The 20,138-nt window shown below is 46.8% G+C and overlaps 2 long non-coding RNA genes across 2 annotated transcripts in view; one reads left to right on the top strand and one right to left on the bottom strand.

Moving 5' to 3' along the window:
- Window positions 1-1,309: 1,309 nt before the first annotated feature.
- Window positions 1,310-20,138, top strand: part of LOC121017766 (uncharacterized) — a 62,870-nt gene continuing 44,041 nt past the window's right edge. Inside the window, exons 1-2 of the long non-coding RNA XR_005784889.1 lie at window positions 1,310-1,676; window positions 6,465-6,638. This is a non-coding gene — a long non-coding RNA (uncharacterized LOC121017766). The remainder of the gene's footprint in view (window positions 1,677-6,464; window positions 6,639-20,138) is intronic.
- Window positions 19,224-20,138, bottom strand: part of LOC121017765 (uncharacterized) — a 7,401-nt gene continuing 6,486 nt past the window's right edge. Inside the window, exon 3 of the long non-coding RNA XR_005784888.1 lies at window positions 19,224-19,594. This is a non-coding gene — a long non-coding RNA (uncharacterized LOC121017765). The remainder of the gene's footprint in view (window positions 19,595-20,138) is intronic.

Raw genomic sequence — 20,138 nt, 5'->3', positions numbered from 1 at the left:
CGTTTTGTTAATCAGAAATTTTTCAGATGTCAGAGATTTTAATTAAATTAAGTCCTTTAATTTTTAAAACTGAAGTACAGGTGATACATAATGTCACATTAGTTTCAGGTGTGTGATATAGTGATTCAACAAGTGTATACCTTATGCTGTGCTCAACACAAGTGTACCTATGATCTGTCACCGTACGACACTGTTACAATATCATTGATCGTCTCCCCTATGTGGTGCCTTTTGCCTCCACGACTTATTCATTCAAGACTGGAAGCCTGTATCTCCCACTCACCTTCACCCATTTTGCTCATTGCCCCATTTCCTCCCCTTCACACAACCACCCATTTGTTCTCTGTATTTATGGGTCTGTTTCTGCCTTTGTGTTTTGCTTTGTTGTTCAGATTCCACATCTAAGTGAAATCATGTGGTATTTGTCTTTCTCTGTCAGACTTATTTCACAAAGCCTCTAGGTCCATCTGTGTCTTTCTTTGCAAATGGCAGCATCTCATTATTTTTTATGGTTGGGTACTATTCCATTATAGGTATGTGTATGTGTGTATATGTGTACATATATACATCTCACATCTTTTTTTCATGTCTTTTTGCTTTTTTGTTTATTCATTTATTTATTTACAGAGAGAAAGACAGAAAGAGATGCACAGAGGAGGAGTGAGAGAATCCCAAGCAGGCTCTGAACTGTCAGCCCAGAGCCTGACATGGAGCTCAGTCCCATGAACCCTGAGATCATGATCTGAGCCAAAATCAAGAGTTGGATGCTCAACTGACTGAGCCACCCAGGCGCCCTTGTCATGCTCTTTTTTGATTATTCCTGTTAACGTTAAGATGAATTCTCCTACAATCATGCAGAATGACTTTCAGTTCTCTGAAATGTCCCATCCTTTTCCTTTGTGGCTTCTTCTGGACTTCTCTGTGCCTTGAAGGTCTCCCCAAATCTTGGTTTCTCTCACCACTTGGTTCCTTTGTATTCTTTAGACCTTAGCTCTCGAATGTCATTTCCACAAAGAAGGCTCACCTAGCTGTCCCTTCAATTAGATGTCCCTTCTCTGCACTTTGGTTACACTTTGTGCAGACTTCAGTATCTTACTTAGCACATCCGTTGTGTACTGTCATTTTTGGCTTCCTTGTTTCTTTCTCCTACCAGACTGTAATCTTAAATAAGGAACAACGTCCTATTTAAACTAAGTTTGCGAGGACTGAGCAAATAGTAGGTGTTGCATAAATGTTGGATGAATTGAGCAAAAGCATAGAAGGCTTTCACATACTTTCCCTTGTTTAGCAGGCTTCTCCTAATACTTCCATTTGGGTGAAGAAAACACATCTTATGAGTCACGGTTGGATGTTCTCTGCCCGATCATCAACTCCTTTCATGGCAGCTGAGGAGCTATCTGACTGGTAGTCTGGAAAGAATAACCTGGACAAGCTGAGCTGCGCCTGGCTCTCCTATTTCCTTTTGGGAGTGACCTGTCTACTGAGAGTCTGAGATTTCCTCTACTCCTCAAGCCCTAAGCCTTAATTTGACATCCCCCCAGCGTGTGGACCCCTGCCCCAGCCCAGAGTGGCCTGAGACTGAGCAACCCGTCTGCCTCCTTCTGGGGCTCAGGTGGAAGCCCAGTTTGTCTCTCATTCCACTCTGTCGTCTCACCTGGCTTCCCTCGGGCACAAAGGTGAAAATTCTGGTCTCGATCGTCCTCGCGGTTTTGTTTTTCTATTTATTTAAGGACCTGGGTGGGGAAGAGACATAATATTTATAGAGGTGCCCTAGGGAACGCCTATAGTTGATTTGACCATTATTCCCTTTTAATTGATGGCAACCGAGACTCTGAGGGGTCAGTTGACAGGTCGTAGGTCGTGTTTACCGGGACCTGATCTCAGGTTCTCTGACTCTCCATACTCAAGCTGTTTTGTTTTGTTTTGTTTTGTTTTTTCTTTCTCTCTGTTTTCCTCCCACTATGTGGACTGGAAGTGGTAGCCCGAATTGCCGCACAGGCTGGAGGGAGGAACTCAGGAGTGGTAAAGTCCCTTCCGAGTGTGCGCCTACAACACACCTCCCGGGCCGGCATCTGACTGTCCATTTCTTTGTTATCCTTCCCATGGGGCACATGCTGAAGCGTTCAGTAAACGTACGCTTACCACCAGCCCGATTGTTTAGCATGCGGAGCCCTCAAGAACAGACACAGGCTGTGTAAACATTCAGTGCAGATGGTTGCAAAGGAGCTATGAAGTCATGTCTTCAGTATGGGAAGCACTGAGCAATGCTTTTCTCAGTCACACCCACAGGCACAGGTCATAGGGCCATCAGTCACATCATCCTCAGCAACGAAGACTGGCGTAAGCAATAGGGTAGGGGCTGGGGGACTTCCTGACCACTGACTTCATCCTCTGCTTTGGGGAGCCGAGCCAGGCTTTCTGGTACAGCATGAAGTTTCTCAAATAAGCTTAGCTTTGGGAAACAGTCTCCCTCTACTTTTTATGTGTTTTCTGGGCTTTCAAACCCATGGGTATTTTGAGGGAAACATAGCCCATATGTTTCTGATTTACTTACATTAAACTTGCCAGAAGTTTCTTTTGTAAAATCTATTTCACGTCTGGGAAACCTTCTCGGCCTGTTTTTTAAAGCCTTTTAGCCTGGATATTCACACTCAAAAGGAAGCAGAGAATTGAAACAATTATTAGGACATAATTGAGGCCAGAAAACCCCCTTCGCCTTTGTTACCTGAGCATTTCTGGGAAAAGGTAAATCTGGAAGTCCTCCGTTACTGAGGTAATTTTGCCCGAGTTATCCACTTTTCACATTTTGTGTGTGGATACAATCTTCAAAGACTGACATCTTTCTTCAAAGCACCATAGATAAGGTTTTGGTTTTCTAGTTAAGTTAATCTTGGCCAAGTGTCCCTGGTCTGTTTCCTATTCGGGAATCTCTGAATTTGAGTAGGTTATAAATTTGACAAAGTGCTTTTATTTGTTTATTCTTTGCTTGGAGGAGAGGGTGACATAAATCCAAGGAAAAATAAATGTACATAAGACTTTCAAACTATACTACTAACTTTCAGGTGATAAGTAGTATTATTTTTATTAGCAATAAATGTCACAGCACTGAATAGTGGTTGGGAGGGTTGACGTGGTGGGAGAAAGAATATATTGGGAAGAAATAAGGACAACCCACTTAAGAGTCAGGGAAAGGAAATTAGAGCCAACCCACCCCAAAATGCACATCCATTTAAGAAGCTGGAGCTCTGTTTTCACAGTCGTCTAAGTTCCTAACCTGGAAGGCTGGCTGCAAGTCATATGTGGGTGAGAAGCTCTGGGACCTCCCGAAAAGCAGAAGAGAGCACCTCGCCCCCACCCCCCACCCCCGGCCCGGCGTAGTTCTCACATATTGGCTCCTATCCACCATCAAGTTCCTTCACGGCATTCCCTAAGTTGAAGTTTCGATTTTGCAGTCTTATCTGCTACCTTCCTCCCCTTGCAAAACTGAATGTGTGCCTTCTCCGAAAGGTGTTTACGCCGAGACGTCCTGGAAATTCCAAGTCACGAAGGTAGAGGGACAGGTAGGGAAAAACCAGAGGTCCTTGGGAAAGAGCCCTGATTGTAAAAGGTGGGCCAGAGGTCCCGACTCCCGTAATGCATGGGATCCCCCCTAAAGGGGTGGAGAAGATGGGAAGGAGGGAGAAGGCGAATGTCAAAGGAGACATGAATTCCCAGGACGTGGGACCCCTGGCTGTTGACTTCTTCCTTTGAGCAAGGCTTCTAGCCACCCTCAGAGCTATGGTCATATCCATCACTGTCTCTATTCTTCTTGGTCTTTTGGGGAGGAAAAAAAAAAATCAAATCATGCACTTTAGATCAAGAAAGGGCTATGGAGATCACATGAGCGGACATGTTTATTTTACAGTTGAAGACACGGAGACCCAGAAATGTTAAGTGACTCTTCGGTGACCACAGAGCTGGTTAGTGGCTAGCCTAGGATTCGACTCAAAGGCTGTTGACTTCTACAAGAGCCTTTTCTCTTGCAGCAAGTGCCAGGATAGAATTTGTCCTCAGAAGGTAACAGAAGATGCTCAAAATTGCACGTTACTGATGCCCTTTATAATTTGTTACTTAGACATTTCAGATTCTACAAATGTGAACTTTGAGGTAATGATATATTACTACGTATTGCTTCATAAGATATCAATCTGAAATATCTCGTATGTTGAGTTGGTATAAAATTAGAGATTCTCATCCTATCCCCAAGAGCATACTATTTTTCCTTGCTTGCTTAAAAGGGTCTATTTTTAAATATGAGAAACTGTGCATTTCTTTTCACGCAAATTAAACCAGATACAAACCAGATGAAACCTTTTTTTCTTTTTGCACTTCACTGATTTTATTTTATTATTATTATCGTTGTGTGGTTTTTTTAATGTTTATTTTTTATTTTTGAAATGAGAGACACAGCACGAACAGGGGAGGGGCAGAGAGAGAGGGAGACACAGAATCGGAAGCAGGCTCCAGGCTCCGAGCCGTCAGCCCAGAGCCCGACGCGGGGCTCGAACTCACGGACCGCGAGATCATGTCCTGAGCCGAAGTCGGACGCTTAACCGACTGCGCCGCCCAGGCGCCCCTAACTTTATTTATTCTTGAGAGATAGAGAAAGACAGAGCATGAGCAGGGGACGGGGAGAGAGAGGGGGAGACACAGAATCGGAAGCAGGCTCCAGGCTCCGAGCCGTCAGCCCAGAGCCCGACGCGGGGCTCGAACTCACGGACCGCGAGATCGTGACCTGGTTGAAGTCGGACGCTTAACCGACTGAGCCGCCCAGGCGCCCCTATTTATTTATTTATTTATTTTTCAATTGACAAATAGCTATTGAGTACTTATGTGGGCCACTTGCTTTTTTATATATATATTCTCTCACTTAAAAACCAGATGGCACCTTGGCTTTCATTTTCTCCCCTTCGAATTTTGCCTTAGCTGAACCCTTGCTTTACCCACATGTGTCTATAAGTCAGCGAGCGGGTTCTAAGCTCGGTTCCGCCGATTGCCACCTAGGTGAATTTGTACACGTTATTTATAAGCCCAGGGTTCCATTTCATTATTTGAAGAAGGCAGTATTTGGGGTCGACGGGCAAGCTTCTCTCTGGGATTATACAATCATACCCAACACAGAGTTCCTTTGGGAAAGATGCACGAAGGAAAAAGGTTTCCGTAGTGGACTCAGAATGCTGGAAACTCCAGCCTTTCACACAGGACAAGAGAAACAATGACTGCAGGTAAACTGATCACAGTATGTTCTGGAAACCTGATGAGATGGCATATGCTGAGTTGTGTGTGATACTATTGTGCTCTGATGGAGCAAAATGACAAGTGTTTTACCAGCATAGTTGTTTCGACACAGGGCACTAACATGTTACTGAATTCTTGACACAGGCATTTCCCATGCAATGCTAAACTCAAATCCCCTTGTAAAGAATCATTCCAGATTGAATCCACATATGGGGCTGGATGAGGAGTGTGCATGAACCCTGTCATCACGTGTCTTAGGTACAGGGGACAAGATGTTCAGCTGCTTTCCAGGGGACAAACCACAGTTCTTTTTTTTTTTTTTTTTTTAAATGTGTTATTTATTTTTGAGACAGAGAGAGAGTGTGAGCAGGGGAGGGGCAGAGAGAGAGGGAGACACAGAATCCGAAGCAGGCTCTAGGCCGTGAGCTGTCAGCACGGAGCCCGGCACGGGGCTCAAATCCACGAACCGCGAGATCATGCCCTGAGCCGAAGTCGGACACTTGACCGACGGAGCCACCCAGGCGCCTCAACCACGGTTCTAAATGTAACAGAGAGAGGCGCCTGGGTGGCTCAGTCAGTTGAGCGTCTGACTCTTGGTTTCGGCTCAGGTCATGATCTTGCGGGTTTGTGGGTTTGAGCCCCGCGTTGGGCTCCACGCTGATTCTCTCTCCCCCGCCTCCTTCTGCCCCTCCCCTGCTTGTGCTCTCTCTCCCTCTCTCAAAATAAGTAAATAGAAAAAAAATAAGCAAACAAACGTGTAATCTAGAGCAATGCCACTTTTGGAAACGAAAAATCGCGACTGACTTGCGAGCACGGCGATAAAGACGCCTTGTGTTAAGGCCACTTCTACATCATGCCTGTGACCTAGCTTTCATTATTCAATGGGTTCCCTCAGTGTGTATTTCATTGTACGCAAATTCCGATCTGGAGGAACGCTTTGTAATCGCGTTTCCGTTCGTTAAGGTCTCTTGCCCAGTTGGCAACCTTCCTTCTTCCTTGACCGGGGCCTCTGTTTCGGGCACCGCCAATCCAGTGTCTCCTCGGAACAAACCGCTTGAGGGAAGGCGGGGCCACTCCTTCACGAGCTCGACTGGAAGTGGAAAATCACGGTCGCGGAGGAAGTAAGTGCAAAGGTCAGGAAAATACGGATTCAGAGTCGAATCCTCATGTTTTTGCTTTTGTGGCAGGAAACGGCAACTGGGATCAGACAATGGGATTTTGAAGGAAAACATGAGAGGCTGATATTTCAATTGTGACACGGGACCTTAGGACAATCTTCTACGCTTCCTCACCGCAGAGGGGCCAGCCATCTCTCGAAGCCCTTCAGCACCTGCTCGTCTTCTCTGAAACTTCAAGATGGAGTGAGTAAAAAAAGGGCAACTTCAGAGTTAGCTGGGTTTCAGACTCCAGTGCCCCCGGGGGCGTCCTGACTCATGACCTTGAGTACGTTAACATCTCCGAGCCTTGACTTCTTTACCTTTAAACAAAAAGAGGCAAGGGTTCCAGTTCTTCCGTGTAGCGTGAGGCGTCCATGGCGTAATGTCTGCAGAAGTGGCTATGCCACACTTTGCACATAGTAGGTGCTCAGTAAATGATACTTCTCCTCAATGTCTGTATCTGCCTGTATTATAGACACCAGCTACTCTTTGACCTCACAAGTCTTTCTTTCTGGATGTGGATGTTGGGTTGTCCGATGTTTCGGAACCTTTTTTGAGAGCCACAGAGCCTCTGGCACGGTCCTAGAGGGCGTTTGCTTATCTGTGGTTTCTGTTGACTCTAATCTTTCCAAGTGCTAGATCCTGCAGGATTTTGTGCATCTTCTTCCCCTCGCTTGATCTCGTGGGATTTGTCTCCTTGACTGCCTAGAACTGCCGTGAGGCCCCTGAAGCCTGACGCGTCCTCTTTCCTTCCAGCTTGGGCTTCAGCAGTACCCCCAAACGTTCGAGTTATTTCTGGTATAATCGTAATAGCTAACGTCTGTTTGGTGCTTACCAGGTGGTAGTTATCGTGTGAAGCTCATGCCATTTAGTGTCACTTAACGTGATCTCCCGGTAACCCAAATGAGGAAAATGCTTTTCTAATCTACATCTGATAGTCAGCTACCCGAGGCGTGAAGAGGCTGAGTTTTGGCCCATGCAGGGGCAGGAGGAGGATTTGAATGCAGAGCTCTAAGACTTCAAAACCAGCGCTCAGCTGCAGTGCTGGAGGGCTTTTTCAGGACCACCTGGTCTTCGGATTGGCCAGAGGCTGTTCTTACAGACGACTTGGGAGGGCGTGAACTCCTTCCTCCTCGAGGGGACACCGTTGGCAACAGAAGCCACTCAGCTGAAACATTCTGTGGCTATGAACAGGATGCAATTAAGTCTATAATCTGTTACGGTCACCTGAAGGATCATTTGGAAATGAGAACTCTTTCCAACGAGCAGTTCAGATGATGTAGGTGTTCATGTTTGAAACCCATAACGTCTGTGCTTATCATTGCTCGTCAATCCAGATGGACAAGCAGGAACTATCTCTGAGGAGTGTCTTCAAAATGAACAATTGGAGGAGTCAGAGCGACCCTTCGGCTCTCAAACCCCAGGACCTTGCACGCATTAGAGCTTCCAGTTCAATAGCTCCGTCCATCCTTTCAGAGCAAGAGAGCGATGTGGCTTCAGCCTTTGGGAAGACACTATTTACTGGTAGAGTGGTGACAGCTTGGAGAGCTCTCTTCTGTTCTGGCCCTCAGCATGGTGACATCACCTCCTTATGTCTTAAGTTCCACAGCCCCGGGCGGGGGGCAACATGGAGGTGGGGGTGGCAGAGTTTAACTGTTGGAATAACTGAGGGAGGCAAGGCAGCCAGGTGGCCTGTTGGTGCTTACATTAAAAAAAAAGAAGAAGAAGGAAGGAAGGAAGGAAGGAAGGAAGGAAGGAAGGAAGGAAGGAAGGAAGGGAGGGAGGAAGAAAGAAAGAAAGGAGAGGGGTTTCTAAAATCTCTGTAATTTCTGTAAATAGAATGCATATATATTCCCCTCTCCTCCTTGGATTGGAAGGCAAAGAATGTAGGACTGTCCAGCTCACTGGGCACTTGTGACCCCACCAAAGGGGTTCTTGGTTTGGAATCAGACAGGTTCTTGGGAATTTGAATTCCCATTCCATTCATTTTTAGGGATGTGTTTTTTGACAATTTAGTCATCGTCGTAACCTCCCAGTTTCGCACTGGGGATAATCACATAATGGCCATTAAAAACTGTCTCCAGATTCTTGGATACTTTTCCCACCGGGTGCCTATGTCTCCTCTCCTCCAATCTGGGTGAATCTTGTGACTGTTTCGGCCAATGGAATGTGGCGGAAATGATGCCGAGCGGCTTCTGTGGCTAGGGTAGATGAACCACCTAGCCTCTGCCTGGTATCTTGAGTCACTTATTTTGGGGAAGACAGCCACCACAGAAGAGGTCCAACTACACAGGAAGGACCACGTCTACAGACCCTGTTGAGCAACCAGCTGACAGCAGCATGGAGTAGCAGCCCTCTGTGTGAGCCATGTAGGACATCCAGTCTAGTCAAGTCCTCATGGCCACAGTGCACCTGACATCTGACCCAATGGTGTAAAAGGTCCCAAGTGCGAACTGCCCACCCACGGCCCCTGCAGATTCCTGACTCACAAAATCGTGAGCAAAATCAAATCGTTGTTTGACGTATTTAGTAACTGACGAGCCTCAGTTTCTTCCACACTGGTTCTCTTCCCGTCTAAGGTTGTCATTGGTGACCAGGATGACTTTGTGTCCCTAGGATAATGGTTTTTGGCAGTGGCTGGAAGGACGTGGTGAGGTCATCCCCCTAGTGACAGCCCCGTCTTGCCGTTGTGTGTCTTGAGTTTGAGTCACTGCCTTGGGGCCAATTTGTGTAAACTGGGGGCCATGTAGGTAGACTTATAAACTGTAGTAAAACCTGGAAAGATTGATACCATCACTGAGGACTCACTGCTAATCTCAGAACTCAGTGGGCTTTTCTCACTGCCCTTGCTATGGGACATTTCCACAGAAATGATCCAGACTGCACACTGACTTGAAGCCGGCTACTTTTCTGTTTTTCTGTTCACTTACTATGTTCAAATTGGCCCTAATATACCAGGGAGAGGTTGCAGCCGGGAGTACAGACGGCAAGGGGAAGGCTGTGGGCGGAGCAGTGAGGGAGAGCCCTGGAGAAAGAGGAGTCCTAGGACATCAGAGCTTCGCGGACAGCCCGTCGTCCCCAAGGGGGCGCGGTGACGGTGGCCCCAGGTGACGGGAGGCCAAGCTAATTCCATGTGGCACGGATGGTGGAGGAGACTCTGAGACCTAATGGAGCATCATTTGCTTGCCAGGAACAGAAAGTCTGACACGTGCTAATTGAAGAAAGAGGGTCTCTCTAGTCAGGAGATCGGGGAACCTCAAGGCATCCGATTGCATGGAGTAAAGTAATCACCCAGAGCTGCATAGCTAACGTGTGGCAAAGTTGGAACTTGCATCCATGACCACTGTCTTAGTGTCCAGGGTTGGCTGCTTATCTGAAGCTCTGGATCTTTAAGATAAATTCTCTTGAAGAGTACAGCTTCTTTTTTTTTTTTTTTTTAAGTTTATTTATTTTGAGAGAGAGTGAGAGCAGGAGGGAAAGAGAGAATCCCAAGCAGGCTCTGTGCTATCAGTGCAGAGCAGACTCAGGGCTTGAACTCATGAACCGTGAGATCACAACCTGAGCCCAAACCAAGAACCGGATGTTTAACTGACTGAGCCACCCAGGCGTCCCTCTTGAAGACTACAGTTGAACTAGTTGGGGCCCAGAGAGTGGTTTTGAATCCGATGTCCAGTCCTGGCTGTGACGAGTAGGACCCTTGCGGGCTCTGGGTGGGGGTGGGGTTAGGGAGTTGTTCTCTAAAAAGAGAATGTGAGTCGTGAAGAAATACTGAGCATTGTTAGCAAGCCAGGGAGTGGTGAGGGGTCACAGCACAGAGCCGAGATGTCCCTGTGGCTCCTCTGTCCAGGTAATGACCTCTTGCCGGGGCTGGAGCTCCCACAAGGCTTCCCTGGCAGAGAGGTGATGTGCCAAGGACGTCTGAGTCTCGGGTGTTGTTGCTTCTGTCTCCATTCAAGAGACAATGGCCCTAGCCGGCCTTGTGTCCCATCCTTTCTTAACATCAGCAGAGACCTAGAATTTTAAAAAATACAGTCTCCTTTTTTTGTTTGAAGCATGGAGATTGACATCACAACATTGGAAGGGAGACCCAGTCCTACCTTTCTCGCCTCAAGGCCAGGCTCAGCTCTGCCCAGCTGCATGCTTAGCATCGGCACAAATGTCAACTTGTCCCATGGTCTCCTCCGCGGTGGGCTGCGTAATTTCCCGGAGGGGGCTGCCTCTCTCGTTGGTTCTCTTGACCTCAGCCAGGCTGTGTTCCTTTCAGCTGGTGCCTCGGGGAGGTGCGGGGACTTTGATAAAACACCGCACCGGACTCGGCTTCCCCAGCGAGTGAATTGAGATAAGAGGCCCCGAGAAACCAGACATTTGGATGTCAGCATTTGTGTTTGGGAGAGAAGTTTATTTGGAGACTAGAGGAGGAGACTCTGCTCTTTAGAAAATGGCAGAGGGAAGCGTAGCCTTCGTGTGCGGGCAGCCTCCATCAGGGAGCAGGAGGCTTTCAAGGCACAGGAATGTTTCCAGATGCCACATGTGCCTTTGGAAGACAAGGCGAGCTCCTCGAGGGGCCGGAGGCAACACGGTTGCCCCTGGGCCTGGGGAGCCACGATCATTCCTAAAAAGACACAGAGTTCCCTTCCATACCCCTCTGCGTGGTGCCAGCCTCAGCCAGTACTGCCAGCCACAGAAAATCCGGCAGACTGATGTCGTAGGAGCACAGCTGTCAGGGACGATAGGAAAGGGGGCGGATCGGTCGGATGCTCTTGTTTGTCCTGGTGCCGGGGTGGAAACGCATGGGCTGGGGGGTACGCGGCAGCGTCGACCTGGCTTCAGTGGATCGGCTTTATCTTCGCTACAGGCCCCTGCTGTGTGTTTGCCAAGCGCGAGACCCGATCGATCGTTGCTCCCTCGGGCTAGCTCCGAGACAGGCTGCTGAGGGCGGGTGACTCATCCGTGGGCTCCGATGGGCACTCTCTGCCCGCTTGTGGGCTGTATGTAGCCTGCGTACGTTGTGTCATGAACTTTCAGGTTGGTAAGATGCTGGGGACTCCCAGATGATGTCACCTGTCTAGTGTTAGGGCGGTAACAAGCCTCTGAGACTCCTGTCACGGTGTGGGGGACAGTAGGGGTGCTTCAAGAGACTGTGCTCGGAAGCTCGATTCAATCTGCTCATCCTGCCTGGTGGGCATAGAGAGAGAGAGAGAGAGAGAGTTAAGGGTGCCCTCTGCATTGCCCTCAGTCACCTTCCTGGGCTACGTGTGTGCGTATGGATGCATGTGCACACACTTATTTGTGTGCACGTGTATATGTGCGTGTGTATATACTTAGCCTGTTTCTCATTATGTTATTAAGGGAGAGTTTGTGGAGAATATGGTAATGGGTGTTTTCCTCTATGCGATGAGTCTCAGAAGTAGGCATGTGGTGTGATACGAAGCGAGCTCTGGAATCCATCTGACTGGTTTGGACCTCAACTCGACTTTACATACAAGCTATGTGATTTTGCTTCAACTTCCCTGAGCACCAAGTTTCTCATTTCAAAGACCAGGTTAATCACCGTGTTTACATTGCAGGGTTATTGTGAGGCTTAACGTGAGATAATCCATGGCAAGTATTTGGCACAGTGCCTGCCCCATCGTAAAGGATTTATAAATGTAAATTACCGCTATGATTAATCAATATCTCTAACAAGCTCTCAGTATCACATTGTGGATGGGTTTCGTGTCTTTAGATCTCTGCTGAACTCATGCATACTTACGGCTTTACCAGCCTTTGGAGCAAATGCATCCCAGGTGGCTGTTCGGGGGCAGCTGGAAGCCTCTGGGTGCCACACAGCCCCTCTTCCAAGGCACTGTCTCTCATGTCAAGCTGAGCGTCTGCTGGCTTGATGTTTTCTGAGTGCCTGTCTTCCTCTCCTGGCTTTGCTCCAGCTAGGGACTGCTGGCCAAGGTGACCAGAGCAATCCTGGTCTAAACCAAAGGATTAAAGCAACTTCCCTCCAAGATAAATACATTTCCTTCCATGATTAATAAGTTCATTACCTAATTGAAAAAACCACTCAAGTGGCAAGGGAAGCCACGGGCAAGAGTGTGTGTGCGTATGGGGGTGGTGGTGGTGTGCAAATGTGTGTGTGTGTTCGTGCTTATGTGTGCATGTTGGTGACCGTGCACAAGGGTGCTCGTGGCCGTGTGCACCCTCGTGGAGCGAGGGGAAGGAACATGAAATCCATAAATCCCATACTGCTGTTCACGGAGCATCTTTGGAGTTTGGGTCTGAAGATTATAGTTGAACTCTGCCAGTTCATTCGTTATTTAATCCTTTAATTGATGACCGTGGCGGATGGATGACTGCAGCACATCCTTGGCAGGGAGGCAAATCCCATTTATTTGTTTGTTACAGTTGCACAATTTAGTGGAGAGCGGGTGATGGGAGGTCACCCGTGCTTCATGGTTCAAAATGTTATTATAAATAACAATTAATCCACTTAGATATCTGGCTCCGCTCAACCTGGAGAATCCTACTGGATATAAAAGATTCTGGAGAAGAATGCTGGGAAGGAAATGCAGTTTTCCATCTCCTTGGCTCGCTCTCACTGGCTGGTCTTCCAAAGCGCACAAGGTTTTCCAAGACGATACACATTCAAGAATGTCGGTGCCACCTCTTAACTCTGTTGTTTTTTTGCCAGGATCCTCTCTTTGGCAGTTATAACCACGCATAACCGTGCGATGTTTCTTAAATTGCTCCATTCAACTATTAGGATTTCTGTTATTCATCTGTTCTCTCTGTATTGTCTTCTTAAGAAGATTGCAAATTCCTTGAAGGCAGAGATGATCCCTTAGCACAGGTACAGGACAGATGCCTAATAACACAGGAAATGAACACTGATTGAGCTCCTACTGTGAGCCAGGACCCATGTTGAGCGCTTTCGTACACGCTCAGCAAGATTTGAATGTGGAGGGACGTGGAGAGAGAGATCTACCCGAATTCCAAAAAATGACGTAAAACATGGTACCATCACATAGCCCAGCATAACGTGACGCGATAAAAGGGGAAAATATCGGAACCGTAAAAACAATAAAAAAATGCAATTTTATAAATTTAGAGAGAATGTAGTAACAACTCTGAGTTATGCTTCATATTTAAATTCACAGTCTGGTTTCCACCTGTATTATGGTCTCCAAATGGTTCTGCCTAAGATTTCCATCTACTTCAATGAGCAAATCCATGGGTTCATCAGGTTTGGTGAGGAAAACAAGCTATTCTATGCATCCTGGGCACAAAGAATTTTTTTTAAAAATAGGCTTTTTTTTTTTTTAAGAGCAATTTTTGGTTCAAAGCAAAATTGAGCAGAAAGTACAGCGAGTTCCCACATATCCCCTGTCTCCCGCCCCCACAGGCTCCCATACCCCGCACCAGAGTGGTACATTTGTTACAACCGGTGAACCTACATTGACATATCATTGTCACCCAACGTCTGCAGCTTAAATTTTTTTTTAAACTTTTATTTATTTGTGAGAAACCGAGACAGAGTATGAGCAGGGGAGGAACGGAGAGAGAGGGAGACACGGAATCCGAAGCAGGCTCCAGGCACAGAGCCCGATGCGGGGCTCGAACTCATGAACCGCGAGACCATGACCTGAGCTGAAATCGAGTCAGACACTTAACCGACTGAGCCACCCGGAAGCCCCTAACGTCTGCAGTTTATATTAGGGTTCACTCTTGGTCTTGTATGATCTATAGGTTTTGGCAAATGTACGATAATGTATAAACACCGCTATCATATCATACAGAGTAGCGTCACTGCCTAAAAAGCCCTCTGTGCTCTGGGTACAAATAATTTTAGTATTATTAGTATTTAGTAGTATTATTTAGTAAAATTCTAAATTTTAGGATTTAGAGATTTATTTAGATATTGGAAGACATAGGGAACTGAAGTTGGCGGTAATCCACAGTCAATGGTTTTAGCCTGGCATATCAAAATGGGGGGTTCAAAAGAGTCCTCTGGGAAGCTTCTGGGAGCCTCCTGTCTGACCTTCTGTCCTGATTCATCTGCCCTCAGAAAATAATGGGCTTCCAAATCTCTCTTCCAATGATTGTCCTTCCTTGGGAAACTCTAACTCAGCACCATCTGGGGAAGGGGATTCTGGGAAATGCTTTTCTCAAGTGATGCTTAAGTCGAGAGACCTTCAAAGGGGCTAGTAAGTGCTGAGTTGACAATAGTCTTTGTGTAGTTGACCCTTCCATAGCGTTAAGACCTTCGTCCTCCCGGAAAGTTCACTTTCCGGAGATGTACAACCCAATGCACTGTATTTATTTATTTATTTATTTATTTATTTATTTATTTAATTTTATTTTTAAATGTTTATTTATTTTTGAGACAGAGAGACAGAGCATGAACGAGGGAGGGGCAGAGAGAGGGGGAGACACAGAATCGGAAACAGGCTCCAGGCTCTGAGCCGTCAGCCCAGAGCCTGACGCGGGGCTCGAACTCACGGACCGCGAGATCGTGACCTGAGCTGAAGTCGGACACTTAACCGACAGCCACCCAGGCGCCCCATCACTGTATTTATTTATGGATCAAGCGTGTATCTTGAACCCCTGCCTCCTTCCCGGCCTTAGGATCCAGGCAGGACCACCTGGAAGAAAATCTAGAGCTCAGAACACGTCTAATGCAGCCAGAAACTGAGATAACCAGTTGTATTTTATACCTTCAAGATCTTTTCTCTGACTACTTGGGCTCCGTCGCTGTATATTCCAGGTCAGAAGTATTGTTTTCACCCCTCCACCATGTGTTTCTTTTAGTTTAAAAAGCAGCAGCATGCCTTCAGGCCAGTGTCCTTATTTTGTAGCCACCTATCACGTGAGTCGTAATCATGGCACCTCATAAATGGAAAGAGTAACTTGTCAAAACCGGAGGCTTCCAAAGGGCAGGACGTGCTTTTGCTGAGATTTCCGGGGGTTAATTTTGGGAGCGACATCGCATCCAGCAGCAAAGGTGCCATTGGCTCAGCGTGTCCAGGGCTTCCCAGCCTTTTCTGCTTTGTCATGTGAATCGGGAGATGAAGCAGACACTTGGCTCGGCGCTGCATGTAAAAGAGGAATCACTTGAATGTCACGGGCATTGTCATCGAATTGAGGTGAGTCCATTCTGTGTAAAGCCTTTCCATTACTGAAACAGAAGCAGAGGAGCAATGAGCTTTCCAGTGTTGATTTAGTCAAGGAGGCTCAAAGTACAGGTGGCAGCATTCACGGCATCGAAGATCCTTCCTCCCTGCTGAATGGCTTCATTGTTTGGGGTCACACTTGGCAGTGAATGGGAGTCTCTGAAGATATGAAACGCCTAAGCAAACCTCCGTGGAAAATTAGTTTCTGTGGCACACCACCTACTTCCAGGTTCGCGCTGTCTTTATATTTTGCTCCTGGTGTTTCTAAAGCTGCAAATAAAAATTCGTGACTCGTTCCTGCACTGCAAATGGTTCGAGGTCATAAACAGAGGCTCTCTCGAATTTGTGGCCACTTAAGTTCACTAGCCCTTGTCTCATCGAATCAAATTCAGATCATCACTTGAAGCGTCTGAAGGCTGCTTGGCCCCCTAAAACTCCCAAAAGTTAAGAAAAGCAAAAACAACCGCTTTTTCTTTTTATTATAAAAGCGAAGCAGATTCGTTTGAGAACATCTGGGAGATAGTGACAAGCAAAACCAGAAAGCCAATTATAATGTAGTGCCCAGAGATTATCACTAGGAAGATTTGGGTAAATATATTTTTAAGACCTCTCTTTGTTGGGGCACCTGGGTAGCTCAGCTGGTTAAGCGTCAGCTTTGGCTCAGGTCATGATCTCGCAGTTTGTGGGTTCGAGCCCCACGTTAGGCTCTGTGCTGACGGCTCAGAGCCTGGAGCCTGCTTCAGAATCTGTGTCTCCCTCTCTCTCTGCGCCCTCCCCCACTTGCACTCTGTCTCTCTCTCTCTGTCTCAAAAATGAATAAACATTAAATTTTTTTTTAAAACCCTCTTTGCTTTTATTTTCATCCTTCTTTCTATTCCAGACCCATCACTATCTGTATGCAAACGCCCCTGCACATAATGTATCTTATCAGTGATTATAGATATGTAAACTGTGCACTCCGTGATAATCCGGATTTACTCAAATATTTACTTATATATCATTCGTTATTCTGTAGCATCATATCTGATGGCTGCCGCCTCCTTTTCAATGTTCCTTTTGCAACAATGTTTCATTATATTGCTTCATAGCCGAAGTTTTCTCGACTCGTCTATAGGAAAATCTTGTTCAGTCAAGTCAGAAAAATGCAGACGTCAGAGCAATTCGGCCAAGCTCCGGTCGAGGGTTATTATGTATACTCTCCCACGAAGAAAGGTGTCGCCGAGCAGAGGTCAGTGTTGGTGCCGAGGGTGTGAAATGGACCCCCAAAACGACTGTGTTTTGGGGAAGTCATTCAGCAGTAGGCACTTTGTCTGACTTGAGGACAAATATAATTTCTTTTACTCTTGTTTTTTCCCAGTATACCTAACAGAGACCAGCGGGTACTTAATGAATGTAGAACCATTTGTAGGCGACCATAAACTGGTAACACAATCAGCCTACTGAACACAAAGTATGTACAGGAGAGTTTGGTAGGTGTGTGAAGAGAAATAAAGACAAAAATTCTCCCACCTCGCACGAGTGCCAGGTACTGTGGCTAGACTAGTCGCCCACTCGGTTATCGACTGCCTTCTAACTTTTTGCTAACGGCGTCCCAATATTGTTGTGGGTATTGTCATGCATACCTTGCTCAGATGAAATATTCACTTTTCCAGGCTCTCTTGCAAGGAAGGGTAACCATGTGATAGTACCCTGGCCAATGAGTTGATATGGGAATCTACGGGGACTCTGGGAATGTTTTGACTTTTTCTACTGAACGGGACTGGCTTGATTGCCTTGTTTCTTCTCTTCTCCTTCACTTGTATTCATGCATTGAACACAGATTTGGTGTCCGGAGCCGTGGCAGCCATAGTTGCATCTTGAGGAAAGAAAAAAAATTGCTGATCTCTGGTGACATTATTGAGCCACAAAACCAAGAGAAGTAACTTCCCATCTCTGGACTTACTATATGAAAATAATAAACTCTTACTTGTTTATGTCACTATTAAGTCAGCCAGTCTTTCTGTTTGGGTGCAGAGATCAGTCAAAAAATGCAAATGATTGACGATGTTCTTAGGGACTATGAGAAGTTTTGTTTGGCTAGAGCAGAGGGCATATCAGGAATGAGGAACAGGAGTTTCCAGGGTTAGATTGGGATCATAAAGAGGGCTTATATGTGAAGCTTACCTGGGATACCTCGAAAGTGCTGGTGAATTTATGCTCAGTTTGGCAAACAATGGGAAGTTTCTGGTGATGTAGGGGCAGAAGTCAGGAAGTATTGGGAGGCTGGGAGTAGTGGGAGAGGTGAATTGGAGTAGAGAAAGGTAGTCTACGGCCATACCACCTTCAACGTGCCCGATCTCGCCTGATCTCAGAAGCTAAGCAGGGTCGGGCCTGGTCGGTACTTGGATGGAGTGGGGAAAGGGGGGAGTGGGGGCAAGAGTCAGGAGGCTGTTGGTGCAAAGCAGGTAAGGAGTAGAGAAGACCTGAAGATGCCAGCTGCCTTAGTCTGCCTGGGATGCTAAAACAAAACCACAGCCAGAGTGGCTTGAACACCAAAAGTTTAGTTCTCCCCGTTCTGGAGGCTGACAAGTCTCAGACTGGCCAAGGGTGTTAGCCACTTTGATTGTCAGTGAAGACCCTTCTGCCTTGTAGATGACTGTTTTCTCACTGTGCCTTGACGTGGTGGAGAGAGAGAGGTCTCTGGGGTCTCTTCCTCTTCTTACACAAACAACAGCCCTGTTGGATTGGGGCCCCACCGTTATGACCTCATCATTCCTTTATCATCTCACAGGACCTGTCTCCGTATAAGTCACACTGGGCATTAAGGGCTTCGATGCATGTGCTTTGAGGCGAAACGGCCATTCGACCCGTTACAGTGACCATGGGATGGAAGTAAGGGGTTGGTGTCTGTAGCATTGCAGGGATGAAACCTACCAGACTTCACATCGATGGATGTGGGCGAGAAGGCAAGTGGTGATCAAAGACGCTTTTGAGTGTCAGGCTTCAGTGACTGCGAGAATAGTGACATCGTGTAAAGATTTAGGAAATTTAGGAGCAAATGCAGCTTCTGGAAGAGGTGGGTTTTTAGGCCAGTCAAACTGGAGGTGCTGTCAGGAGGAAACGATGTGGTGGCTTGTTACAAATTTGGGGGGAATGTTTCCTACGTGCTAGACAGCGGCCCTTTAAGTGCATGATGCCATTTAATTAGCAAACCACCGTATGGGATAATGCTGTTACAGTCGCCATTTTCTAGATGACGAAACGGACACTTGTGGCATTCCAGGCCGGGAAATTATAGCGCATGTTACTAAAAGAAACTCGTCAGATCAGATCACCCAAACTGCTATGGGTGGTCTTTGTGAACCACGGAAAACCTAAGTGGTTTGGAAAACTGGAGACCAACAAATGGAGTTCAGATTTCCAACCAAGAAAGAAGATGGGGTCTGCAACTGAAGAAGCTTCCAGAAAGCCTGGTGGAAGATCAAAGGGCTGGCGTGTGAGCACCTAGAAGAGGAAACCACAGACCTAACAGCCAGCGTGGGCTCACCACGAGCAAGTTCTACGCGATTAACTTCATCCAGAATGCTGACAGCACCGCGTCTGGCAAGAGAAAGGACACGTGAGTGGAGCAGCTACTGATTAAAGAGCTTTTATTTTTAAAGGGACTGATTTAAAAGTAAATGTTAATCCGGTGGAAAGTGTCTAGTGACATGCTTTGGAGCTTTGCCCTTGCCTTATGATTTTTTTTCCTTTTAATCTGTGATTTGCATGAACATTTGGAAAGAGGTTTATTAAATTAATGTACAACTTGAAGCTGGCAGCCTAGTAAGCATGATGGAGATAAAAATCAATATCCCGAAGGGTGCAAATGAGAGGGTGCGGGGTCTGATTTTAACAGAATCAATACGTTGGGTAAATGTGAGGTCCCAAGCACAGGTTCAACTGCTTCCGGCTGGGAAGACATAGGCCGACAACGCCATATGTGAAAAGGAGTGTTGGTTGAGAGTGAACTACGTAACATGGCTGAAAAGGAGTAAGCGTGATCTCGGTTGGCATTATGGCAAGCGCAGGGGGTTCTAGAATTCACAGCAAAGTCATCAGAGATATCTTTGTAAGGCATAGATTGGCTTCTAACGTACAAATATTCTTTTCTTATTTTTATTTTTGTAAAGTTTTATCTATTTTTGAGAGAGAGATACAGAGCGTGAGTGGGGGCGGGGCAGAGAGAGAGGGAGACACAGAATCCGAAGCAGGCTCCGGGCTCCGAGCCGTCAGCCCAGAGCCCGATGCGGGGCTCGAACCCACAGACTGCGAGATCGTGACCTGAGCCGAAGTCGGACGCTCCACCGACTCCGCCGCCCAGGTGCCCCAGAAATATTCTTTCTTGATGGCTATCTGCTCAGTCTAAATGCCAAGGCTTAGTATGTCTATCCCGTCCCAACACCTCACATTCTATCCCACTTTCCCCCTAGTGTATCTGATACATTGGTCTTACTGGAAAATTTTGTGTCCCTGGATGACACGAGGCCACTTCGTGATAATGGCTTTGCTTATTCGGGAATGAGCC

Source organism: Herpailurus yagouaroundi, unplaced genomic scaffold (genome assembly GCF_014898765.1).
Source record: "Herpailurus yagouaroundi ecotype Mexico unplaced genomic scaffold, PumYag 216, whole genome shotgun sequence".
In the NCBI taxonomy this organism is placed as follows: Eukaryota; Metazoa; Chordata; class Mammalia; order Carnivora; family Felidae; genus Herpailurus; species Herpailurus yagouaroundi.
Note: the sequence above shows the minus strand (reverse complement) of the source record. Positions and strands in the feature narration are given on the sequence as shown.